Source organism: Aedes albopictus, chromosome 2, assembly GCF_035046485.1.
Source record: "Aedes albopictus strain Foshan chromosome 2, AalbF5, whole genome shotgun sequence".
In the NCBI taxonomy this organism is placed as follows: Eukaryota; Metazoa; Arthropoda; class Insecta; order Diptera; family Culicidae; genus Aedes; species Aedes albopictus.
In genome coordinates, this window is record NC_085137.1 from 188,820,091 (window position 1) to 188,840,563 (window position 20,473).

Sequence of the window (20,473 nt, forward strand, 5' to 3'; positions counted from 1 at the left end):
ACCATTCCATGGCCGCCATGTTGGATTATGGTCCGCCATGTTGGATTTTCATTTTTGACTTCTACTCATTAAGCCCGATCGATAGATACCCATCATATATATAAAATCCCAGAGTTGTCTGTCCTTCCGTCACGCTTTGAAATGTTTCATTGAAATGTTTCACCATAGTTATAACGCTTCAGAAATAATAAGAAGATCTTTTTGGAATGATCTGGAGCATCAATATTCTGAAAATTCCAAGAACTTTCAGGAAGTTGCTGATAGCTCCAAAAGAAAAGAAGAAGGTTCTGGAATTTTCCGGAGTATTGAATTTCTTAAATATTCGAGACCTTCTAGAAGTTTCTGGACGCTCCACAGAGAAGATGCAATATTATGAAACATCTTTTTCTTCTTTTTGGCATATGTCCCAATTGGAACAAAGCATGTTTCTCAGCTTACCTAATTTTGTGAAAATATCTGAATGTTTCAGAAAAAAGAACGTTCTGGAATGTTCTGAATTATTAAACTACTTTAATTTTCGAGAACTTTCAGGAACTCTGGGGAAGTTCACCCTGAGAAGCGTCTAGAAGTTTCTTACCATTTCAGGGATTAGAAGCCTGTAACAGTTAAAGGTGTGTACTTGGAAGTATACTTTCTGGCGTTTTTCATATATGAATACATGATAGTATACCTTCTGGCGCTTCTGATGAGTCCATTGCTGAGTGAAATGTTTCGCATAATTACAATCGCTTATGAGGAAACTTCTGGAAATTGTTATTCCAGAATGCACAAGAATCTCCTTGAGGGATGAACATTTTCTAAATCCAAATTAAGGAGACCAGAACCGGCACATGAATCCAGGTCTTGTCTATCTGTCCTCCTGTCACGCTTAGCAAAGTTTGAGTGAAATATTTCACGTATTTCGGTGAGGCCAGCATGATATGGTCTGAGTGTTCGAGAGTGAAGTCGAAGAATTGAATTCGAAGAAACTCCTTTTCTATCAGAGCGTCTCGAATTACAGAGGTTTCTGTTTCAAATATGAAGACATTTTTCAAACTTTCCTGGGCAAAGAGGAAGAAGCAGAAGAGAAGAACAATATTCTAGAACATTGCGTATGACCCGGAGGGATGAAAATACTATTTATACAAATGTTCAAGAGTTTTCCAAACATAATGAGCCAAGGGCTGAAAGTCTCTTTAATATAGCTAAATCAATCAATCAAACATAATGAAAATTCTCGGCTTGGTATACAAGAAGAAAAATAAGTTTCTGAATTTTCGATGGATAATAAAATGTTTAGAAGCTTTCTGTTTCTAATTCTAAACAATTAGGAACATTGCTGTGAGAAGCAGGAGATGAAATCGAAGATTCATGAACATTCTCGAACATTCTTCGTAGCAATCAAACGAATAACATACATGTTCAAGTATTTTTCACAAATAAGGGGCCATGCACAAATTACGTCACACTTTTAGGGGGAGAGGGTTTGTCATAACGTGACGACCCATACACGAATTTTTGAAGTCTCATACAAAAAGTGTGACATAGGGGGGATAGGGGTTGAAAATGGTCGATTTATACGTGACATAATTTGTGTATCATCCCAGCATATTCAAAAACTTTCTGTTTAGAATTCAGAGAAGTTTTTGGAGCCTTACATTGCAAAGAGATTAAGAAGAAAATTTTAGAACTCTTCAGAGAAATAAACATGGTTTCTGAATAAAGTTGTAGAAAAGCAAAAAATGCATACCAACATTTTTATGCCATCGTCATAATTTTCGGGATTGTGAACAGTGTTGGTAAACTCACACTCAAAGCTTGCTCATGAACCGCTCCTGCGTGCGCAAACTCGCACGCGATTCTGAATCGTTTTCTCACGCGCGAGAATTTCATGCAAAATCTCGCTCTCACGAGTCAAGCGTCGATATCTCGTTTGCTTGTAAAACGAATTCAAATCAATTTAAACGGCATTCAATGTTGTTGTACGCTAGATTTGCTTTTGTTCTATCATACAATCGTAAAAACTTTGATGTAAATATCAAGAACACCAAGAAATAAAGCAATGAGTGAAATCATGAGTCAACTCATGCATGATTTTTTCGGCGGTGAGTTTGGCGAGTCAAGAATCGTGCGTGAAACAACTCAATCATGAGATTTGAGAATTTGAGTTTTTACCAACACTGATTGTGAAACGTGGCTAGCCACGTCGGGTCAGCTAGTATTGCATAGTATTCGTAACATATTTACCGTTAAATTTCATGCATTCTGACGTTTTGGCCACCATCTTGGAACCCGAGCCGCCATCTTCAATTCCAACACCGTTATAACCATCTCCTTAACCTAACAAATGTGTATACCAAATTAAGTTGTAATTGGTTGAGGCACTCCAGAGTTATGCTGGAACATACATACATACTAGAGTGGGTCAACGTTGTATGAAGAAACTTTAAATTTGATCGTATCAACCCGGAACAAAGCTTTTTGAATCTATATTAGCGTCCAAAACAACTGTGCAAAATTTGGGAGCGATTGGTTGCGTCCCCGTTTTCCGCATTGCGATTGAAATTTGTATGGAAGTTAGTATGGGAAAACGTACTTTTTTGCATTTTACTCAAAAGTTGAATTATTTTGCCCAATACCATGTAACTAATGACATTAAAGTATAGCTTAGGATATCCCGAAAAACTTTGCCGAAAACCGCAAAGTGATCCGACACTTGTGAAAAAAGTTATTCGCCTGGTAATTTAGGCCAAAAATTGAGATTTTATTATTAACTAGCTGACCCGACGTGGCTAGCCACGTTTTCACAAACCCGAGAATTATGACGATGGCTTAAAAATGTTGATATGTATTTTTCGCTTATCTACAACCATATTTATTCCTCTTAAGTGTTCTAGAATTTCCTTCTTCTTAATCTCTTTGCAATGTAACGCTCCAAAAACTTCTCCGAATTCTAAACAGAAAGTTTTTAAATATATGCTATTATTTGTGAAAAATACTCGAACATGTATGTTATTGGTTTGATTTCTACGAAGAATGTTCGAGAATGTTCATGAATCTTCGATTTCATCTCCTGATTCTCACAGGAATGTTCCTATTTTTTTAAATCAGAAACACAAAGCTTCTAAATACCTATTCCATTATTTATCGAAAATTCACGAACATTTTTAGTATTTCCTGCATCAGAGAATGTTCTAGAATATTCCAAAAACATGCGTATCTTTATCTTCTTCTCGTTCCTCTTCTCCAACTTCTTCGCCCACGAAAGTTTCAAAAATTTCCTTTAATACGAAACAAAAAGTTTACGAATATTTAATTCATTATGGAAAGTTTTGAAATACGCCTGTCATTCCTTCGAAATATGACCTAGAATATAGAGTGTAGAATTGGCATTTAAGTTAAAATACACATAAATAAAAACTAAAAAAAAATCCTAGAATATATGCTTTTTCTTGTTTTAGTTCCGGAAAATTTCTTCCAATAATGAAAAAAAGCATATTGATTCCTTCAAATAATATTCTAGGATGTTTCAGAAACTTATTTTTCTTCTTGGTGTAGTTTTTTTTGTATTCCAAGCCGAGAATTTTTCATTATGTTTGGAACATTTGTATAAATAGTATTTTCATGCCTCCGGGTCATACGCAATGTTCTAGAATATTGTTCTTCTCTTCCCCTTTGCCCAGGAAGGTTAGAAAAATGTCTTCATATTTTAAACAGAAACCTCTCGAATTACATTGACGTTCTGGTTTGCTAAGCGTGACGGGAAGACAGATAGACAACACCTTGCCGTTTTTGATCTCCTTAATTTAGATTTAGAAAATGTTCATCCCTCAAAAAAAATTTTGAGCATTCTGAAATAACAATTTCCAGAAGTTTCCTCAGAAGCCATTGTAAATATACGAAACATTTCATTCAGCAATGGGCTCATCAGAATCGCCAGAAAGTATACTATCATGTATTCAGAAATGAAAAACGCCAGAAAGTATACTTCCAAGTACACACCTTTAACTGTTACAGGGTTTTAATCGCTGGAATGGTAAGAAACTTCTAGAAGCTTCTCAGGAACTGCGAATATTTCATTTCAGTCACCGTGAATTAATGTTCGGAGCGCATACAACCGAGTAGTAAACTCGCGGGTACCTAGCAAAACTATGCTGAGGGTCAGAGAACTTCCAGAGACTTCCGGAAAATTCTCGAAAATTAAAGAAGTTTATTAATTCAGAACATTCCAGAACGTTCTACTTTTTTTCTGAAACATTCAGTGATTTCCACAAAATTAGCTGAGAAGCATGCTTTGTTCCAATTGGGACGTTATGCCAAAAAGAAGAAGAAAATGTTTCATAATATTGCATCTTCTTTTTGGAGCGTCCAGAAACTTCTAGAAGGTCTCGAATATTTAAGAAATTCAATACTCCGGAAAATTCCAGAACCTTCTTTTTCTTTTTTTCTGGAGCTTTCAGTAACTCCCAGAAGGTCCTTGGAATTTTCAGAATATTGATGTTCCAGATCATTCCAAAAAGTTCTTCTTATTATTTCTGAAGTGATACAACCATGATGAAACATTTCAATGAAACATTTCAAAGCGTGACGGAAGGACAGACAACTCTGGGCTTTTATATATATGATGTTATTCCTTTACATGTTAAATGTTAAGCACCACCGGGCAATCTGTACGTTATAACTTTTTCGACAAGTGTCGGATCAGTTTGCGGTCTTCGGCAAAGTTTTTCGGCATATCCTAGGCTATACTTTACCGTCATTGGTAAGAATGTTTTAGACGAAAAATTTCAATTTATGAGAAAAATGCAAAAAAGCATGTTTTCCCATACTAAATTCCATACAAACTTCAATCGCAATGCGGAATACGGGGAAGCAACCAATCGCTCCCAAATTTTGCACAGTTACTTTGGACGCTAAAATGAACCGAAAAAGCTTTGTTCCGAAAAATCGACTTTGTTGACCCAGTCTAATACATACATACATACATACAAACATACAAATTTACATACAAATTAACATACAAACATACATACATTGACTTTTATACAGGGTGTTAGGTTCCTGAGTGCAAACTTTTTAAAGGATGTTAGGGGCGATTTCTTCACCCTGGCTTAAGCGTTAAGCCAGGTTTAACTGTATGGGTAAGCCTGGCTTACCGGTTAAGCCGAGGTGAAGAAATTGGCCCTTAGAGGACCATGAATGGAGAAAAAAATTGTTCTACGCATATAGTCAAATCTTAACCGTTACGTAGTTATTGAGCTTCCCATGTTTTTGACTCTTATTGCCTTAGGAGCTGTCCATTAATTACGTAAGGGTTTATGGGGGGAGGGGGGGGGGGGGGGGGGTTTGAGAAATCTTACGCGCCATACAACAATATTTTGGTTTTCATACAAAAAATCTTACAAGGAGGGGTGGGGGTGTCGAAAAATCGTGAAAATTCCCTTACGTAATAAATGGACAGCCCCTTAACTAGCTATAACTTGAAAATGGTCAAACTTATCGAAGTTTTTTGACCCTTATTCAGGGTTGTTACGAGAAGGGTAGAAAATAATCCGCGCCAAATTCGCGCGAGTTAAGTTTGAATCCGCGCCAAATCCGCGCGATTCTGGAATCAAATTCGCGCCAAATCCGCGAAAGTGTGAAGATAAATTTGTGTTTTTTTACTTTACGCGCGTTATTGAAGAAATCCATTAAACTGGAATGGATTAGTTGAGTGCTTGATGAAGAATGAACTTTTGATTTGTAAATCAACGCAACTCATTTCGATTATTGTAAGCTTTCTGCTTGAAATTGAAGACATTTCTGCAAAACTCCCGATTTTTTTTTTCGCTAAAAACATCTCTCAAATATATTTTAATCAATTTTTGAGAAGAGTTCGTTAGACGAAATCTCAGGAGAAACATGCCCAGAACTAGGTACTGGAATCGTGGAAAAATATAAAAAAAACTGGAGAAATTTGAAAGGGAAATGAAATAAATAAATATATTTCTGTAAATAAAAAACTTTGAAATAAACAGAACGTGGAGACTTTCTTTAAGTATTTCTGAATATTTTAGGAGAAGTTCCCGAATACAAATTTTTTAGAAGAATTTTTAAAACCAATTAGAGAATTTGAATTCGAGAGTATCCTAAAAAAATCTTAATGCCTTAGCAATTCTTGAATGAATCTTCAGTGAGGAATTTTCTCAGGAGAATACCTGGAAAACATCCCTTACAATGAGTAATCACTGGGAAAATACTAGAAGGACAATGTTGAAAATTGGAAAAGTCTACTTGCTAGAGTCCACTGAACTTCTTACAGGGTTTACCTGGTTTTATTAGGAGTTTCTCTAACAATTCCTGCAGTAATATATCCAGGAATGCCTGCAGAGATTCCCCAGAAATTTTCGCTAAAGTTTTCAGTAACAATTCTTGCAATGATTTATATGCCGTTTTCCAATTTTATCTCTAGGATTCCCCTCAACAGATTTTTCCCGAAATAAACAAGGTATTTTTCTAGAAATCTCTTTTAAAAATATATAGCAAGTGACTTTTAAAATTGTACCGGTAATTCGAGCAGATTTTTTCGGAACTAGTCTTTCGGCTTCTGATAAATTGATTTCCTGGGAACAAATTTGATTTTTTTTTGAGAAACTTGTGTTTTTGACAGTTGAATTTAGATACATAACATACCCGTAATAGAAATATTGGAGGAATTGTTGCACAACTTCTTCAAAGAAATATTTTGAAAAACTGATGAAAATCGTAAAAAAATGTTACAAACCAAAATGAAAACTTGCTCTAAATTCTTCACTAGCACACAGCACCTTCTCAAACACATTCGTCTGCTCCAAAATCCGCCAAAAGAAATTCGAGAAAACAGAAACCAGTCCCAAAGTTTCGCTTGCTTTGTGTTTTTTTGTTCGGACTAAACAATAAGACCACCGGTTCTATTTCATACAAAATGCCCAAGTTTGACGATATGTAGTTTGGGAACCACTGTTATGGTGAGCCGATTTGGCTGAAATTTTGGCCACCGACATGATATTACGGGAAATTTGAATTGTATTGAATTGATTGTGTTCTGTTCACTACTTCCATGGTTATTTGTGGTCAATTCAATAAAATGTTCCTATGTTTAACCCTTTCAGGACGGTTGGGTCATTTGCACCTCGCTGACGCGTTCTACAGCGGCGATGTTGGTGAAAAAATCGCACATACCCTATATGGACTACCTACTACTATATCCAAACCTGGCAATTTAAACATACACATTTCATAATTTTATTATCAAGTGTCGATAATCTTTCAATTATATAGCTATACACACTACAAAAATTAATTCCGCGCCAAATCCGCGCGAGAGCCAAATTCCATGGGTAAATCCGCGCCAAATCCGCGAAATCCGCGCTGTTGTAACAACCCTGCCCTTATTCGAAAGATTATTGAATTTTCTATCAAATGACATCTTTGAATCGATTGGTTTAGTTGCACAACTAAGTTTTCTAGAGCAAAATAGCTAAACATTTTGTATTTTTATTGGTTTTTGTCAATTATCTTTGAAACATGTTCCACTCTACAATTCGTTCTTTGACATCAAACTTTTATCTCTTATCGTTTTGTTGCAATTTCGATTTTAACATCGCATTCCAGATCATATATTTGCAACTGTCATGAAAAGCACTTTTTTGCGCATTGTGCCGCACAGTTAAATCAAAATTGCAAGAAAACGAAAAGAGCTAGAAGTTTGGTGTCAAAAAACGAACTGTAGAGTGTAAAAGCGGCCACAAGTTTGCTAAAGTAAGAATTTTATTTTATTACGCATGATTCAAAGATAATTAACAAAAACCACTAAAAATACACAATTTTTAGCTATTTTGCTCTAGAAAACTTAGTTATTCAACAAAACCAATCGATTCAAAGATGCCATTTGATAGAAAATTCAATAATCTTTCGTATAAGGGTAAAAAAACTTCGATAAGTTTGACCATTTTCAAGTTATAGCCAGTTAAGGCGATAAGAGTCAAAAACATGGGAAGTTCAATAACTACGTAACGGTTGAGATTTGACCATATGCGTAGAACAATTTTTTTCACCATTAATGGTCCTCTATCGCCCTTTAAAAAGTTTGCACTCAGGAACCTAACACCCTGTATGTATAGATTTGACTTGTAAATATTCGCCAAATTTTAATGCACATTTATAGGGTTCTGGAAGAATAGTGGCAATGAAGTGCAATCCTATTTTGATTGCCAACTTTTAGGCTATTTCGTTCAGCGGATAAATACTAGAGATACAAACCTTTCCCTGACACGGACTTCAAGTTGTAAAGCTTTAGTATCGAAACCCGAAACAGGATTAGTATTCCTAGACCAAACCAGGCTATGAACACAACGTCAAATACTGTGAACTAAAAGGCAAACTGCCAACTAAAATACGATTCCAGGATGACTGATGGACCCAAATCAATAAATGAAACCTCGTCATCCTGTGATCGGAAGATGTTATCCATCTGGATAACAGGGCACATTTATGTTATATGTCGTGTTGCGTCAACTTGTAATGTTTCTTGTTTGTGCATTTGTAAGGTTCTAAGTCTATCGTGAACTGTTAATCATTTGTAATAATTAACTTTCTTTTATTTTTGTAACATTGCGCCCAACGTGGGGCCCTTGCATTTGTAGGGTTCCATTTTGTATTTTTGTAATTATTTTGTCTTATTATTGTAACAAATATTTATACCCGTAACACGGTAATATCGGTTCGTCAAACATTGACCCGTTGGTTTGAGTAAAATCAAACTGGTTTGATTTTTGCCGACCAAATCGGTTCGTCAAACAGCATCACACACGGTCAAACTTGGCACCAACTTCAACACCTTCGGGTGGAGTCAATGTTAATCAAACCGTTTGACTGGTCTATAGGAATAGGGTGTCCTAAGACTCATCTTCTATAGTTTTGTTTTTTTTCCTCTTTAATCTAATCTTCTTCCTTCATTAATTCCTCTTCTATCTCCTTAGCGTTTTCCTCTTCTCCCTCTCCTTCTCCCATTCCCTCTTCCGCCTCGGACGAGGCTTGCGCCGCGATGGCCGTGTTGGAGGCCATGCCTCCAGAACGGCCTGCGGGAATCCGCAATTGGGACAAAATTGTTTCCGGAATAGACGGGCCATATTGATGCTGAAAGATTGACAGGCTTACAGTACAGATCACATTGGGACAAGCTGTGTTCGCGATGCACAAGCACAACGAGTAGGAAGCGGCAATCGTCTCTGAATCTAACTAACGAAACAAGCGTATTGCGGCACTGAGAAGAAATTACATTTCAATTTCACTGGGAAAAGTCAAGTAACCGCTTGAAAATTATATTTTCAGTGGATTGACTTAAATTAAATGAAACACGCTTGAACACATAGTGAAACTCCAGAGAAAAGTTATTGGAAATTTCGCACTGTATCGTAATATAAATTGTATATGGTTTTCAAGTGGATTTCACTGCAGTCGAAAGTATGCAAAATAGAAGCGTGCAGTTGTCACCCATCACTAACGAACCATGCACGAATGTGATCATGGCAATATGTTCTGTGAATTTTGATGTTTCCTCTTTATCAGGGGAACCAATTGGTAGTCTCCGATGGCACAGAGACGAACCAAATTTTTGAACTTAACTTTTGGAGTATAGGACAAATCATAAATAAAGCAAAAAGTAAAACAATTATACTAAAAAAATATTTAAGATGTATATGATTTGGCAGTGAAAAATTTTACTTAAATTCTATTGGATTTTTTCAGTAGAATATTTTCACTAACTAATCATTTAAGTTTCAAATGTTAAGTTAGATGGAAAAAATCTACTTCAGATTTCCAGTAGAATTAAGGTGCACTTTTCTGATAAGAAATCAAAATTGGAAGATACAGTACACTCAGGCAAATGAACATACGAATTTCATAAAGTAAACTTTATGAAACAGCGGGAAAAAAGAAAAAAAAATATGTTCATTTGGCAGCTACAGTGTATCAAACAATTGTCCGTACAGCAATTTTTTTGACAAAATAATTTTTCATTTAAATGTAAATAACTTTTTTATGCGTCAATCAAAAACGCTGAAATTTTGACCAATCATGAATCATATATTAAAGCTCCATTAGTAAAATTTTGAGCGAGATCGAATAAGTTTTCTGAAAGTTATAGAACTTTTAGTAAAACTTATAAGATTTTTGAACATATTTTTAAAACATTATATCTCAATATGTACTCGATGAAGTTTTTTCATTTTTTTTTTGTTTTACATCTTATACCTAAGGCTTTCATATGCAGCTATGTGTGGGGTTTTATATTCACTACAAAAAATATGAAAAATGTGCGTATGTAGTTGACGATGTTTTAAAATTTACCATATTTTGCACATATAATCTGCCAAACGTTTTCCACCATTAAAAGTGCATTAACTGAACGAAAAATCCATAGGACCTACTCTTCATATGTAGTTTAGTAGGTCCTGTATAAAAAATATATCATTAAGAGAGATTAAAAAGTTGAAAACACTTGGCATTTTTATTGATCAAAATATGATAAATTTCCAAATAACACTCTGAACATATACAGATTTTTCATATATTTTGTAGTGAATATATAACCTTAAACGAATCTGCATATGAAAGCCTTAGGTATAAGCTGTAACACGAAAAATATTGAAAAAGTTTGATCAAGTACATTATGAGATATAATGTTTTAAAAATGTATTCAAAAATTTTATAAGTTATACTAAAAGTTCTATAACTTTCAGAAAACTTATTCGATCTCGCTCAAAATTTTACCAATGAAGCTTTAATATATGGGTTATAATTGGTCAAAATTTCAGCGTTTTTGATTGGTGTATAAAAGAGTTATAATCATTTAAATGAAAAATTATTTTGACCAAAAAATTGCTGTACGGACAATTGTTTGATACACTGTATGATTTTCGTAGCGATCATGCTGATTTTCATAGAACTGATTAACCTTTTCAATGCATCTATAGTTAGACCATCATAATGTGCTTTGTTTCCAAAAGTGAGGAACTAAATTTGCACCACGGCATGGCGACATCATTGTCACAAGTGTGCAGCGGTTCGTACGGAATAGTTACCGTAAACCATCTTCGTTAAATTAGGAGAGATTTGGCTCTTGAGCGAAGGCTTCATTTTAATGAAACTGAACAATTCGCCCCCTTAATGCTAGAAGTAGGTAACTCGTTTTAGGAAGTACCAGGTAAACATGGCTGGTAAAACTTATCTTAGAATCATTATGTGTTTTTGTAGTTTCAATCGACAAACTTTTGTTTATTGTGGTGAACGTTCAGATGTAAACAAATTGCTCGAGATTTCGCAAAACCAGTTACCTAGTTCTAGCATTAAGGGGACGAATTAACAACAAATAAACTAGTTCCAAATTCAAAATGGTCCAGTTCATGCGTAAAACAAGCGCTCTATAGTCAATTTACACGTGCATTGCATCATTCCACCCAGAATCTAATTCCATGCTAAGCGCTACGATTTTCTTAATTTGGCTACTGAACTTCATAATACAGCAGCAAGAAATCATAAAACAACATTATGAAATCATAATCAAGCTCTGATGAATTCATTATAACACAAGTTATGGCTAAATTTCATAATGCGTTTTTTTGCAACTTCTCATCGTAATAGGCCATTTTACCTCACGCAAATCTGCCAGGAAAAGGCCTACTTTCCCACACCAAATTAACAGTGCTGTAATGGTTCATTACAGCACTGATTTGCGTTGCGTAATGAACCATTACAGCACTGTTTCCAGTTTTGATCAACTAATTGATGCTTTCTGGACGCAGGTTTGAAAAATTGTGACAACTGTGCTGTATAACCTGCTATGATCAGATTTCCTTAATCATGGCTATGATTATCAGTGTGCAGTCTGATGAAACAGTTTTGTTAAAAACTATACTCAAGTGGTAATTTATGCAGCTGCAAAAAACGTTGTACGCAACTCGGTGTAGAACTCGATTTTTACAGCACTCGTCGTAATTATCCAACTCGGCAAGCCTCGTAGGATAAATGTACGACTCGTGCTGTAAAAATCTTCATTCTGCACCTTGTTGCGTAAACTACTATTATGAATTCCTTACGATTATTTGCCTGAATGTACTGAACTTGTACTTTACATGAATTTGTAACAAACAACAGAACACTAATATGAACACTAATTCATATTTCTTACTTTCTCTATTTTCAGGTAGATCACTGGATGCTGACACGGATTTGGAATACGTAGTACGACTTTACTTCGCTAAATGCAGAATAATTCACCTATTGATCAATTATTTCATCACGAATAATCTTTTAACTAACTTCAACAACTGCGCTTAAGGAATTCTCCCCAATTTGGGTAATCAACAAACTATTTAGTTGTTTACAATGTTGACGAATTTACTACTTCTTCTTTATGGCTCGACGTCAGTAACTTTTCTTAAAAAACTTCCACAGTTATTAATTGAAGGGCTTTCTTTGCCTGCCATTGCATGAATTTGTGCATTGTGTGGCAAGTACAATGATACATTATGCCCTGGGAGTCGAGAAAATTTACCTGACCGGAACAAGAACGATCCCGTCTCCGGATTGGCGATCCATTCCTCAACCACCAAGGGCGTAGCCAGCTTTTCGGCCAGGGGGGGGGGGGGCGAGCACCCTTACACTGAAAACCACTTTGCAGTAACAAGGAGTTCAAATACTTCATCATTAAAAAAAATAAAATAAAAGTGAAGTATGAAAAATGGGTGATTAACAGGAATGGTTCAATGGAAGAATCATATATGATTATAATCCTGAGGAATTCCTCAAGATATTACTTCAGGAATTTCTTAACAAACGCCATCATGAATTTGAATTTATCCAGCTGTTTCTCCAGAAATTTCTTTCATATTTTTCCAGGTTATTTTAATGTAGATACTAGCTGACCCGACGTGGCTAGCCACGTTAGCTAGAGAAAAATGTTTTTAAAATTCCAGCTACACTTCTTCAATGAAACTGTTTTCGAGAACATTCCAGAATCTCTCTCCAGAATGCTTCTCTCTTGAACGTTTAGTAATCTCCAGAAAGTTCTCAATTCAATGAATTCTGATTTTGCAGAACTTTTCATTCTTTTCATTCTTTCTGGAACGTTCACAAACTCTCAGACACTTTTCGTAAATTTAAAAAAGTTTGCAGAAGGTCTTTGTCTTGTTTTTGTCCAGTAACTTCTCGAAAGTTCTAAGAATTTTGATTATCTATAAGATTTTTGTAGATTATTATTCTTCTTTCTGAAACATTCAGTAAACTCTAGAAAGGTCTCGAAATATAATGAATTTTGGTGTTCCAGAACATTTTAGAAAACCCTTTACTTTTTTCTTGGACTTTCATTAACTTCCAGAAAGTTCTTGAAATAAGGAATGAAAAGTGTACAGAACATTCCAGAAGGTTCTTATCCTTTCTCTGATTGAAACCTATTGAAACGTTCAGTAACGCACAGAAAGTTTTCGATATTTGAGGAAGTGTGATATCCAGAATATCTCAGATGATTGTTTTACTTTTGTAACGTTCAGTATCTTTCAGGATGTTTCTGGAAATTTTATGGATTTTTATGTTCCAGAACATTCTACAAGGTTCTTTTTTGGTTCCTTGCTCGTTCCCTAACGTCCATAACCTTTTCCCAATATAATAAAGTTTCATGCTCTAGAACATTCTAGAAGGTTCTTTTCTAAAACGTTTAACAACTTAGAAGTGGTTATTAGAAGCCGAAGCTCTCAGTTAATAACTGAGCTCATAGACACTAAGCTGAGAAGCAGGGTTTGTCCCAGTTGGGACGTTACGCCAAAAAAAAGGTGTTCCATAATGCTGCAGAAGGGTCTTCTTCTTCTTTCTGAAGCGTCCAGAAACTTCAAGGGGATTCTCGAAAATTTAAGAAGTTCCATATTTTAGAGTGTCTGTTCACCAAGGAGGTGCGGCTCAAACAGCGTCTGTTCTGGCATCCAGCGGCTGAGTAAGAAACGCTGCACCACGCCCAGCTAGATCCAAGGTGGTAGCCCCATCAGCGTGGTCGTCCCAGTGTTGGTTGGGACGCTAAACAGAACTGGCACGATGGCCCTCCGGCGAGACAGGAGTGTTGGCGTAGGCCCAATAAGCCACCCGTAAAAATCCCCATTGCGAATAACATAGGAGAAAATACGACTCGATACAATCGGCAAAGACCCACGCGACGAAATAAGGACTACGATTGGAAACTTGGAACATGGAATTGTAAGTCACTCGGTTTCGCAGGATGTGACAGGATAATCTACGACGAACTACATCCCCGCAACTTCGACATCGTGGCGTTGCAGGAACTTTGTTGGACTGGACAGAAAGTGTGGAAAAGCGGGCATCGAGCGGCTACCTTCTACCAAAGCTGTGGCACCACCAATGAACTGGGAACAGGATTTATAGTGTTGGGCAAGATGCGACAACGTGTTATCGGGTGGCAGCCGATCAACGCAAGGATGTGCATGTTGAGAGTTAAGGGCCGTTTCTTCAACTACAGCATCATCAACGTCCACTGCCCACACGAAGGGAGACCCGATGACGAGAAAGAAGCGTTCTACGCGCAGTTAGAGCAAACATACGATGGTTGCTCGCCGCGTGACGTGAAAATCGTTGTCGGCGACATGAACGCGCAGGTAGGAAGGGAGGAATTGTACAGACCGGTAATCGGGCGAAACAGCCTGCACGCCGTATCGAATGATAACGGCCAGCGATGCGTAAACTTTGCAGCCTCCCGTGGTATGGTAGTCCGAAGCACCTTCTTTCCCCGCAAAGATATCCATAAAGCCACCTGGAGATCACCCGATCAACAAACAGAAAATCAAATCGACCACGTTCTAATCGACGGTAAATTCTTCTCGGATATAACCAACGTCCGCACATACCGCAGTGCGAATATAGATTCGGATCACTACTTAGTCGCTGTATGCATGCGCTCAAAACTTTCGACAGTTATCACCACGCGTCGAAGTCGAACGCCGCGGCTCAACATCGAGCAACTTCGTAACGGAGAAGTGGCTCAAGACTACGCGCAGCAGTTAGCAGTGGCCCTACCTACGGAAGAGCAGCTTGGCGCAGCTACACTTGAAGATGGCTGGAGGGACATCCGATCCGCCATAGGTAGTACCTCGGCTACAGCACTAGGCTTCGCGACTCCGAATCACAGAAACGACTGGTACGACGGCGAATGTGAACAGTTGAAAAACGAGAAGAATGCAGCATGGGCGAGAATGCTGCAACACCGTACGAGAGCGAATGAGGCACGTTACAAACAGGCGCGGAACAGGCAGAACTCAGTCTTCCGGATGAAGAAGCGCCAGCAGGAAGAACGAGATCGCGAAGCGATGGAAGAGCTGTACCGCGCTAAGGACACACGAAAGTTCTACGAGAAGCTGAACCGCTCGCGCAGAGGCTTTGTGCCACAAGCCGACATGTGCCGAGATAATCACGGGAATATTCTCACGAGCGAGCGTGAGGTGGTCGAGAGGTGGCGGCAGCATTACGATGAGCACCTCAATGGCGACGTTGCAAGTACCGAAGGTGGCGTGGTAACAGATCTAGGAGTATGTGCACAGGACGAAAGACTTCCGGCCCCTGACCTTCAAGAGATTGAGGAGGAGGTTGGCCGGTTGAAAAACAACAAAGCCGCTGGAGCAGATCAACTACCAAGCGAGCTTCTAAAATACGGTGGAGAAGCACTGGTGAGAGCACTACACTGGGTCATTACCAAGATTTGGGAGGAGGAAGTATTACCGGAGGAATGGATGGAAGGTATCGTGTGTCCCATCTACAAAAAGGGCGACAAGTTGGATTGCGGGAACTACCGCGCGATCACACTACTGAGCGCTGCCTACAAGGTACTCTCCCAAATTTTATGCCGCCGTCTATCACCGATTGCAAGAGAGTTCGTGGGGCAATATCAGGCTGGATTCATGGGTGATCGCGCTACAACGGACCAGATGTTCGCCATCCGCCAGGTGTTGCAGAAATGCCGCGAATACAACGTACCCACACATCACTTGTTAATCGATTTCAAATCGGCGTATGATACAATCGATCGAGAACAGCTATGGCAGATTATGCACGAATACGGATTCCCGGATAAACTGATACGGTTGATTGTAACGTTTTGACGTTTTTATCTTTTTAAGCAAAATAAATCTTCTTTGAGGTTAATTGAATTAGCCATTCAGTATAGATATTTTGCTTAAATTTGTATTAAATTGAAAAACGTTTGACGTTTTTCTCCTTTTAAGTAAAATGCCGTTTTGGATTCGCTTATTTTGGAACAAACGTTTGCTTGACCATGAGATAATTTTAGGTTAGATTCGAAATCATCATTCGTATTGACTTTGCCTGTATGCATTAAGAACTAGATGTAATTTTGTTTTGGTTTGTGTCACGGCTAAGATGCCATAATGACGATGTGAGTGCAGTAATGGCTCCTGAATATATGTATCTTATGTAAACCATCTTGACGAACCTAGGGAGACGCCAAAAAAAGATTATCGCCATTCGAATTCGTTCGTTGGCGCGATAATTGAGATAATACGGGAATTGTTTAGTGAATGTTATTTAAGGGAAGTTTGACTAAAGCTCGTTCTTATTCGTTCGCTACAAGGCTGGACTGTAGAAGTTATCGCGGTTTTCTAGTTACGACGTTAGTGAAACTTTTAATAGTGATTTTGTGTCCTTCGTCTGCGTACCGAAGGTGAATTTTGTGTGAAATGGTGAATTCGTGTAAATTGTTTAAAACGTTTGTGTTCTTTTTTTTTGAAATTTAGTAAAACTGTACGTGTTTCCGGTCTGCAAGACCGTGGTTTTCGCGATCCTTCTACGTCGATCGTTGGATTTGTACAAAAAAAGGTAATTGTTAGATTTTAGGGAAGTTACTCGACTAAATTTTAATTTGTGCTATTTCGTGTTGGACTTTTCCAGCGCTTAGGCGCTTTTTTTTATTGTACGGGCTGGTTCAGCAAATTCTTTCGTGACAAGCGGAGTCACACTGGGGTTTCCCGTGGCGGTTTCCCGCCACCGTTATTCGTCCTACGAGTCCGGACGGTTTTTTTGAGCTCGGGAGTCCGCTAAGGCCCGCCTTTTAAAAGGTAGTTAAACGGAGGGAGGTGAAGTCGTTAGTCATCGAACGAAGACCTCCGACGGCCGCCAATTACCGTCGTTTACGTCCACCTCACGCTACAACCCCCCCGGTGGACAGAGTACCGAGAGCACGGTCCGCGTGCGTTGTCAAGGGTCGCGCGTAGGACCGGACCCTATCCGAAGGCGAAGGGTTTCATTTCATCGCGCGCGGTAGAGCCCACCGAGGGTGAAGCCGTGCGAAGGGTACGTTGGCCCCGGTCCCTAGGAGAAGGTCAAAACCCGGGTCGCACGACATTCCGTCGTTGCCAGAGCTCTCGAGGATCACCAAAATCGGAAGCCTTCCGTCCAGCCACCACCTCCTCCGCAACGATAATTCGGCTAAACTTCCCGAGCTCAGTCATCGTGCTGCGTGCCACCATCGCAGCGTCGTCGGTAGTCCAATCTCGTCGCCGCCATTGCTACGAGGAACTTCGGGAGCCACAGTGACCTGCCGTCGTTCGCCGGCAAACCGTCGGAGTCGCCGCTACAAGAAAATCCTGCGCAGGTACGTGGAAACTTTATTCATGGCCATGATTGTTTCCTTTCCCCACCCGTATTTCCGAATATGATCAAGTCCAACCCGAATAGTTCTTAATTTTTGAAGTCAAGTTTTGAGAGTCGAAGTAGGTTAAATAAAATTTGTTTTAAACAGTTTAATAATTTGAATTCACTACTTCACCATTTTTTCTTCCCGTTTGGGGTGAATTGAATCCCTATGCTTCTACTTATCAAGTCCAAGCGGTAAAAGGAGCTAAGTCAGAGTTCCTTCTAGATAAGCGGGTTAAGGAAAAAGGGGAAGTTAATTGGCGTTTCTCTAGTTTGTTGAGTCCCTTTATAAATTTCATTAAAGCCGTTCGCGAGTCCCCTGAGGGAAAGGTCTTTCAATAGTCGGGCAAAGTTAACACGACAGGTGGTCTCTCGATTACCCGAGAGTGGCGCTTAAGCCACCGAGTTTAGAAAAACCTCGCGAAGAATCGGAACGGTTACATGATCAAGGCGACGATGGATCGAGTGATGTGCGTAGTTCGAGTATCAGGGACACTCTCGAGTCCCTTCGAATCTCGCAGAGGGTTGCGGCAAGGTGATGGTCTTTCGTGCTTGCTGTTCAACATTGCTTTGGAGGGTGTAATAAGAAGAGCGGGGATAAACACGAGTGGGACGATTTTCACGAAGTCCGTTCAGCTGCTTGGTTTCGCCGATGATATTGATATTATTGCTCGTAAATTTGAGACGATGGCGGAAACGTACATCCGACTAAAGAGTGAAGCCAGGCGAATCGGATTAGTCATTAATGTGTTGAAGACAAAGTACATGATGGCAAAAAGCTCCAGGGAGGGATCACCGCGCCCGCCACCCCGAATTCATATCGACGGTGATGAAATCGAGGCGGTTGAAGAATTCGTGTACTTGGGCTCACTGGTGACCGACGACAACGACACCAGCAGAGAAATCCAGAGGCGCATTGTGGCAGGAAATCGTGCCTACTTTGGACTCCGCAGAACTCTACGATCGAATAAAGTTCGCCGTAACACGAAGTTAACCATCTACAAAACGCTGATTAGACCGGTGGTCCTCTATGGGCACGAAACATGGACCCTACGTGCAGAGGACCAACGCGCCCTTGGAGTTTTCGAACGGAAGGTGTTGCGCACCATCTACGGCGGAGTGCAGATGGAAGACGGGACTTGGAGAAGGCGAATGAACCACGAGCTGCATTAGCTGCTGAGAGAACCAACCATCGTCCATACCGCGAAAATCGGGAGGCTACGGTGGGCGGGTCACGTCATCAGGATGTCGGATAGCAACCCGACTAAAATGGTTCTCGAGAGTCATCCGACCGGTACAAGAAGACGTGGAGCGCAGCGAGCTAGGTGGGTCGACCAAGTGGAGGACGATCTGCGGACCCTACGCAGAGTGCGGAACTGGAGACATACAGCCATGGACCGAGTGGAATGGAGGCGGCTACTATGTACAGCAGAGGCCACCCCGGCCTTAGCCTGACCGGTAAGGTAAGTATATTTTAGAGCATTCCAGAACGTTATTTACTTTCTGGAACTTCCAGAAAGTTCTCAGAATTTTTAGAATATTGATGTTCCAGAACATTCCAGAAGGTTCTTCTTATTATTGCAAGAAAGTCAAAAACATCCAGCATGTTCTCGTACCTTTTAGAAATTTGATGCAACTATGGTGAAACATTTCAACGAAACATTTCAAAGCGTTACGGACAGACAGACAGACAACGCTGGGATTTTATATATATGACTAGCAGACCCAACGTGGCTAGCCACGTTCCTAAAAAAAGTAGTTTTTTTATACAATGAAGAAAATCCTAGAATCTCCTAGAAGGAAATTTCTAGAAGCTTTCTTGTGCATATATGAAATATTTCACTCAGCATGGTGCGTCTCTTTGGAAAGCGCCAGATGGTATGTATATTACTGTTGTATGCTTCTAATTCATAGAATGAAAGAAACTTCTAGATCTTTCTACAGCATATGTTCCCAAACTTTTTAGGTGCACGACCCCCTTTTGCCAGTAGACGTGCTTTCGGCGACCCACCATAGAAAATCCCTCATTTGTTGTCTGTTACAGTAAATTATTTAACTGTCCCTCGTGACCCACAGTTTGGGATACCATGTTCTACAGGATTGATGCAGCAATGCAAAGATGCAGCGATGCATCAAGAAAAGATGAAACAATGCAGCGATACACTATTGTAGCGATGCAACAATACGATACACCAATGCAAAAATACAACAATGCACCAATGTACGACGGAACAATGGAAAGATAATTTTTGTATTATCTATGATTTTTATTCACAGAATCTTCTAGAAGGAAACTTTTTAAAAGATTTCACGAAAGCCATTACATCAATGTATATGTGAAATATTTCCCAGCATTGGGCATCTCATCGAAAAGCGCCAGAAGGTATACTTCCAAGCATCCACCTTTTGACTGTAAATTCTAGAAACTGCTGAATTGATTTAACAAAACAATGCTTTAAAAATCCTACGATGCATTGATGTACGACCAATGCAATGCAACGATGCATTAATGTAGATGTACCTATGCAATGATGCACCAATGCTATGATGCGCACTAATGCAGCGATGCACCAACGCAACGATGTACTAAATCAAATATGCACCAATGCAATGATGCATCAATGCAACATTGCATCAATCCAACGATGTACATACTGCCCATATTCGCATAGTCGATGTAAGCGCCACTGCACTTTTCAACATTCTTTTGGAATTTTAACAATGAATAAATATGAAGTTCAAGATTTTTTCCGCGTAGACATCTAAC

At 39.0% G+C, this 20,473-nt stretch overlaps 1 protein-coding gene and 1 long non-coding RNA gene across 2 annotated transcripts in view; both read left to right on the top strand.

Moving 5' to 3' along the window:
- Positions 1–20,473, top strand: part of LOC109419083 (uncharacterized) — a 384,014-nt gene that overhangs the window by 66,504 nt on the left and 297,037 nt on the right. The window lies entirely within an intron of this gene.
- LOC134286372 (uncharacterized) lies at positions 16,808–17,391 on the top strand. The gene is made up of 2 exons (XR_009996886.1): positions 16,808–16,890; positions 16,963–17,391. It is a non-coding gene; the product is annotated as an uncharacterized LOC134286372 (long non-coding RNA).